This window comes from Xiphias gladius, chromosome 19 (genome assembly GCF_016859285.1).
Source record: "Xiphias gladius isolate SHS-SW01 ecotype Sanya breed wild chromosome 19, ASM1685928v1, whole genome shotgun sequence".
In the NCBI taxonomy this organism is placed as follows: domain Eukaryota; kingdom Metazoa; phylum Chordata; class Actinopteri; order Istiophoriformes; family Xiphiidae; genus Xiphias; species Xiphias gladius.
Window position 1 is genome coordinate 3,197,521 of NC_053418.1, and position 6,992 is coordinate 3,204,512.

Sequence of the window (6,992 nt, forward strand, 5' to 3'; positions counted from 1 at the left end):
GTTATACGTACCATAAATTATCTCTGCGGTAACGAAACATTTTCATCTTTTGCCGATCTTTCAACCAATTTGGCCGCAGTTCCCTAATTTTTTCCTAATCGCCCCCTGTAGTCTCCCGATTTGAACCCAACTCGGTGGAGGAATGGGCCTGTAAGAACCCATTAAATTTTGGGGCCGATCCGAATCATTGACTATGAATTAGAATTTTTTTTTTTTTTTTCTCTGAAGTCTGGCGTATGTTGTTTGACATTGGCCTTGGCGGAGGAATGCCGCTCCGCTGAGTGCCCTTCCAGTTTTTTTTTTTAAACTTGTCAGCAGGATCTCAACAAAAAGCAATGAACCGATCTGCACCGAACTTGGTGCAGGGATGTGACGTGGGCCAGGGAAGAACTCGTTAAATTTTACTGCGGATCCGGTTAAAGGGGTGGATCTTCCATTTCCTTAACATCGCGTGACTGAGCATTTTCCTACATGTTTGTCTATACTTGGCCGTGGCAGAGGTATGTGCTCTCCTGAGCGCCGTTCTAGTTTTACACATGCTCTGAACTTGTCCCCAGTTAGCTGAGTTTTGGACACTGCAGTGTGATTTTTGGCGTTCCCCATGATGATGATCTATCTGGCTCATGGCAAATAGTCCTTCAAATTGGCCTTCACTACACTGCACCCTAGACGTCGTCTTTCATATGAAATCGAAGCATGGAGAAAATAAGACACTCCACCGAGGGCTCCTTGCAAACCTTCCGTACAATCAGAAGCCCTTCCTTGCACCATCAGGACGAAAAGATAGGATTTTATTAATTTTTATGGAAATACTTTATATAACAAAATATCTGCTGCCTCTTCTCTCTTTTACAGTGTGTAAAATCATGATAACATGATAAAAACATTTCAAATTGTGGGTATTAATTAGATAAACCAACAAACACCAGAGTCAATTTGTCGTGCGAAATGCAAGCAACTGCAGCACATTGATATGACTCAAAGAATAACGGGTTGCCCAAAATGAAATGGAGGGCGAGCCTGTGGCGTTTCACTCGGTGATAATGATGCCAATCGTCTCTCTTGTGGTCTGATTTGTTTCCGGCAGACTTACACACAGATATCACAAAAATCCTTATTTGAAAATCGGTTGCTGTTCTCCAAAAAAAAAAAAAAAAAATCTCCTCTTACATTTACCTCATCTCAGTGTGTTGATATTCGCCCAGTCTCTAGTGAATGCCCGGCAGTGTCTGTCCGTCCTCGCGTCACTTCATCTCTTTGCCACCGGAAACAGCCAACCAATTAACCCTGGCACTGTCATTAGACGCTCGGCCTCCCCGTCACTGTTATCTCAGCATTCCTGTCGATAATAAAATCATCCGCTCGTTTTTTTTCCTCTCATAAACCAGTTGGAAGTTTATTTCCCACAGGGACGCTCGCTTTGAACACAAGCTTCGTGTCAGTGTCAAGGAATCGGACAAGTTTAAGACTCCAGAGTCATCTATTCAAAACCGCCTACAATCCACCAAAAAAGCTACATAGGCAGTTTTATAAGTCCCAGATGGAAGAGGTGACTATGAAGAAGACCCAGACTGTATGAGGCATAAATTGACACGATGGGCCTAACTTTTGTCTTCCTCTTGTCTGGGAAAGCAGATAGAAAGAGTGAACAAGTTCCATCTTTTTTACAGGCGAAGTGCTCACCCACTGCTGTGTAGGATATTCTTTGGTTTTGTCTCCGAGGTCTTGATTTGTTACTTCCAGTGAGGCAGTTTCATACCACTACATTTTCACACCTGTCACGTGAAATTGACTTGAGCAGATTTTTCAAAGACGTACGGCCTCACGTAGCCCCTTTTGAATTTTTCTTTTTTTCTTGTTTCTTTTTGGTAACGCAGTTAGATAAAACTCAGGACGCTGGCTTGGGGTTTGTAATATGTGCAAATGCAGTTATCCCTCCCATACCAGACAAAAGGAAAAGGTTTCATGTGTCAAATTTTATCCACCTGCGAGCACGCTAGCTACTGATCGCTACTGCCGCCGTTGGAGTCTTACCGGCTGTTGTTGTTGTATCAGTTGTTGTTTTCTCAAGGCCTCCTCCTTCTCCCAGCCTGTTTCCATCACCAGGCCTCTGAAAATGAGCTCAGCCAGCGATACTGAGGAATAGGAGGGGGAAAAAAAGAAAGGATCGGTACCAACTGGAGCTTTTCATAATGCGGCCACCTCTGCAATTTAGTGACTGTCAGATGTTCAGACTGGCACGCAGCCACGCTTATTTGTGCCTCGTCAAGAAACACTACCACTTCCATCTTTTTAAAAAAAATTCTGCCGCTGGAAGATCAAGCAGACCAGGGAACGTCCGTTAATGTTTTTGTGGGTTCTCACTGGTTCTTTGCTGAATCCTACGGTTTTCCTCATGGGCTAGTAGCAAACGTTCCGAGGCCTGACACTGGTCCACGTTCCGTGCTTTCAGGGAAAATTGCCATACGGTCGCTGCTCTGTGCGACAGGTCTGCGGAGCTGGAGCGAACCCGGCAACTTTGACCTTGTTTACAGAAAGTTATGGTGTTCACACGGACGGAAGGCTAATTTCGAAGACAGTGGCGGAAGATGGACTCGAGTAAATCTACCAATGTAACAGTCTGAAAATACTTATTCGCAAGCAAAAGTCCTGCATCAAATCTTACTTCACTAAAAGTACGACAGTATTATCAAAAAAGGAGGCGTCAGAAGTAACGTTCTGCAGTAAAATGGCGGCTGTGGTTGATAAATGATTGTTCAGTATATTACATTAAGAGACTGTTAATGCTGACCCATCGAGGCTTAAGTAGTATTTTACTGTTGTAGCTGCTCGAGGTGGAACAAGTTAGCTACTTTATACACTGTTCGGTGGTTTAGTCCGGTGTTTCTCCCAACCTAGGTGTCGGGCTCCCTCCAAAAGGTCTCAAGATAAATCTGAGGGTTTGTGAGATGATTAATGGGAGAGGAACTAAAATGACAAAGTTGTACAACTCAAATCCGTACTGATATTTTGGTCTTTTCTCTAATCTTTGTGGTTTTTTTGTGAAATATTGGACAATTTGACCTCCTTGGGCCTTAAGCGGTTATTTAGATGGACCATCTCTCTTTGGCGGAACTGAAAAAAACTTCGTAGAAATCTGAAACATCTGGCAAGGGGCCCAGACTAGACACGACACAGCACAGGTGCACGGTGCCAAACTTGGGTAAATGTTCTTAGTTGCTTTCCAACCGCTGCGTGAAGACATGCACACACACATACACAAACTTAGAAATACAACACACTTCTTTACGTTTTTATGTTTTGTGCTTCTACCCTTCTATCCCCTTTTATGTCCTTGGTCCCTGTAAAGCAGTTTGTAAAGAGAATGTGGGTGAAAAGTGTTGCTTGGTGTCATCGGATTTGCGGATAGTCTTGGTATTCGTTAAACAGTAGGAAAAGTTTAAAATTTCAGCAAAGTTCCTGCCTCTTTCCACACAAAGAGACGTATTCGAAGCAGTAATCGTACCTAAAACCCAGACGTCAGATGTAGGCCTATCCTCTTAGCTCCGAGTGTCTGCCTTTTTTGCACCACACGAGTGCCACAGACACAGTCACTCTGCACGGTGCTAAAACCCTTTTCCCTGATACTCTTTAATGATAACATCCTCTGCGCTGATCCTGTCTTACCCTACTGTCGCCGCTCTTTCCACAGCCCTTTCACCGGCTTGCCCTCGCCCTCCGGATGATCGCATCTTATCCATTAGAGGAGTGTGAAAGGCCTGGATATTGGGAGCGGGGTGGGGGTTTACCCTCCATAGATGATGTCTGCCTCGAATCATGTGGCCTTTACATACAACACACACGCACGCACACCTGCCTCTCAACCAGCTACTCCAGTGGCGCCAAGATTAAAGAGCAATTACGAGCCACTCCACCGCTGATGGATTGGAAGAGGAGTCAATGTGGTGGTGACCCACTTCTGGGAGAGAGGAGGAAACAGGGAAAGAGAAGAAATGAGAGGAAACCGGGAAAGGAGAGGAGAGGAAAAGAGTACAGGAAGTGAGGAGAGCAGAGAAGATGGAGAGGACACACACAGAGGAAAGGAAATGATTGGAGAAAACTAAATTATCAAAATGAGAAAAAATTTATTTTCCATCACAAGGAAATAGGCTCCCACAGTTATACATGGAATAAAAACATACCAAGAGCAGAAATATACAGATAAGGTTACAAGAAGATGAAGAGAGGAAAGGGGAGAAAGTTACTCCAAAGGTCTACGTGATCAGAAACTTTTTCTTTTCAGGATTGTATGTCATTTTTTTTACAAAAGAGTAATCGTCTTGTGTTTTCCGTAACTGCTGAGATCAAATCCGACGTGGCAACGGCAACGAGAACGTTAGATGCTAAAGGCTGTTGACACTGAAAGTGAGTTAGACTGCTGGACCGTCCGTGTGTGTTCACCCCAAACAGCCAGTGTGCTGGACGCATAGAAAACTACACAACTTGGCAATGTACAAACCAGTCACGCATGTTTGATGGTAAAATGAAAGGTTCCGTCTACACACAAACACACATGCACACACACACACACGCACGCACACACACACGCACATGCACGCACACACACACACGCACACGCACACACACACACACACACACACACACACACACACACACACACACACACACACACACACACACACACACACACACACACACACACACACACACACACACACGCACAAACAAGCACTAGGCTAAATGATCTAGTATACTTGCTTACACATACTCTGAACATACAAGTTTAATATAGTTTTTTGGTTGCAATATCAAGTCCTGTTCTAAAACAGGAGCGGTGACGTGATCCTACCTTTACCTGTTTATAAAACTCGGTATTCTGAGTGCGTGTGTACAACTTAACGAAAAGTTTTCAGGTAGTCAATGTGAGCTGATCACTTCTGTACTAAAACCGTTTTTATCACTGGGATTATGGGCCCTTGACAGTGTCACAAATCCGGTTTAGTCTCAACTGTATTTAGTCAACAAATCATGATTGAGGTGGGCTGATGACCACGGTAAATTTAGAACAGAGACAAATGAGCGCGCGCACACACACACACACGCCCACACACACTCAGAATATTACCGATAAGATTTCATTGCGTACGGGTACGATAATTTCATCCCCTTGATGAGCAATAAAGCTCAGTCTGCGCTGGTGAGAGCAGCAATGGCTGTGATTTTCATTAAAATACTGCTAATGGCTTTATGGTTGCGTAGATTACTAAAGATAGAAGTGGCGTGACCTTGTGTGCGGATTGCACAGGTCAATCCGCCTTTAGCTCGCAGGCATCTACGGTTATAAAACGCACCAACGGTCCACCCATGGATGCGAGTTGCATCCTGCAGTGGAGGTCCTACTTTGGCCTCCTGTTGGACTATTGCACTTCCCGTCGCTTCTGGCTGAAATCCTGTCCTATTGAGACGGCGGTAGTGATACTGAGGAGTAGCAGCTGTCGTGCGCAGGCGGGCGGGAAAGTCAGGGCGGACGTGGCCGCTGCTGTCTGGTCCAGGCTGAGTGGAGATGTGCGGTAGCGCTGTTGTATACTGCAGCTCCGTTAGTCCTATTTCTTTGTAGCTCTGCTGCATTTCTGTTTCTCTGTCTTCTCTGTCAGACTACTTGTACTACTCTGTTCATGCGACACTTCCTGCATGTCTGACAATCCTGGGAAAGGGATCCCTCCTCTTTTGCTACCCCAAAAGTTTCTCCTTTTTTTTTTTTTTTCTCCTCGGTGGAAGTTCTCTGCGGAGCTTTTGTATCTGAACCATCAGAAAAGAAAACAGTCTTTAATTCTGCTCTATTATGTATAATGGTGCTTGAGGAGGTTTTTGTAAACCCAAATATTTAGGATTTGTAAGAATGATCTCTATTCATGAAGGAACTTAAAAGTAGAAGGAAAACAAAATCATCAAAACTAAAGTAAGACGGAGTTTACTTCCCAAGATTTCTGGACTCCTAGAGAGAAAATTAAATTCTGTACCTCTGCGCCACATGTACAACACTGAATGCAGAACTGCCTGCGGAATCATCTGCATCGGCTACTTCGGGATAAACAGAGACTATCTGGGGCACACAAAGCTTTAGCGCCAATCACATAACGCAGCCAGTAAGCCAGTGTGCGGGCAGGTGACATCGGGAAACAGTAGCGGTAGCTAACATCACGTAGGCGTGCGTCCCGGTCGGGAACTGACGGAGCTTACCGATGTAAGACACAGTCGCAAAGCATGGCGGGGTTCGGGGAGAGTATTCATGGAGAATACGAACAAAATGGTGGTTAAAACATATTATGTTATATGTCTTTAAATGAATCCACACTTTATTTGCCGCCGTCACCAGTGATTCTACTATATACATATTTTGTTCCCCGTCCCTCTGTCTTCACACATCACAGAACAAAATCATTAAATCTGCCCTGCACAGATCATAAAACAGTACGAAAAATTTATATCCTTAAGTTCATTTTCTTCCCCAATTAATCGCCTCCATTTCCTCAGAGGAGCTGTTTTAACCAATGAACGAGGGGAGCATCTCATCTCTCATTCTCCATTTGACCGAAGTGTGCGGCAGCCAGGCATGGTTGGGCCGGGTCGCTGCAAAGCCTCCTGGGTAATGGGGTTTGGAGTAAAGGCTCATTACCTCCCCTCTTTCCCTCTAAACTGGCTAAAACACACTGCAGGGCCTTCTGCGGAACGGGTCCAGATGTGTGGGCTCCGACGAGCCGGCGTCCAATTTTATGCCTTTGTTCTGCAGAAAAGAGAGAGAGAGAGAGAGAGTTTAGTATATGAGACTCTGTCAAATGAAACCTCTAAACAAAAGCGTCTCTCTTAGGTGCATTCTGTTGCAGGTATTGTCAGACATCAGTTTGATAAGATATTTTAAAACTAAATTCAACTCCCTGTTTACTGTTTCATTTTCAAAGCCTTGGAGCTCAAAGAAGGGGAAAATATTTTCT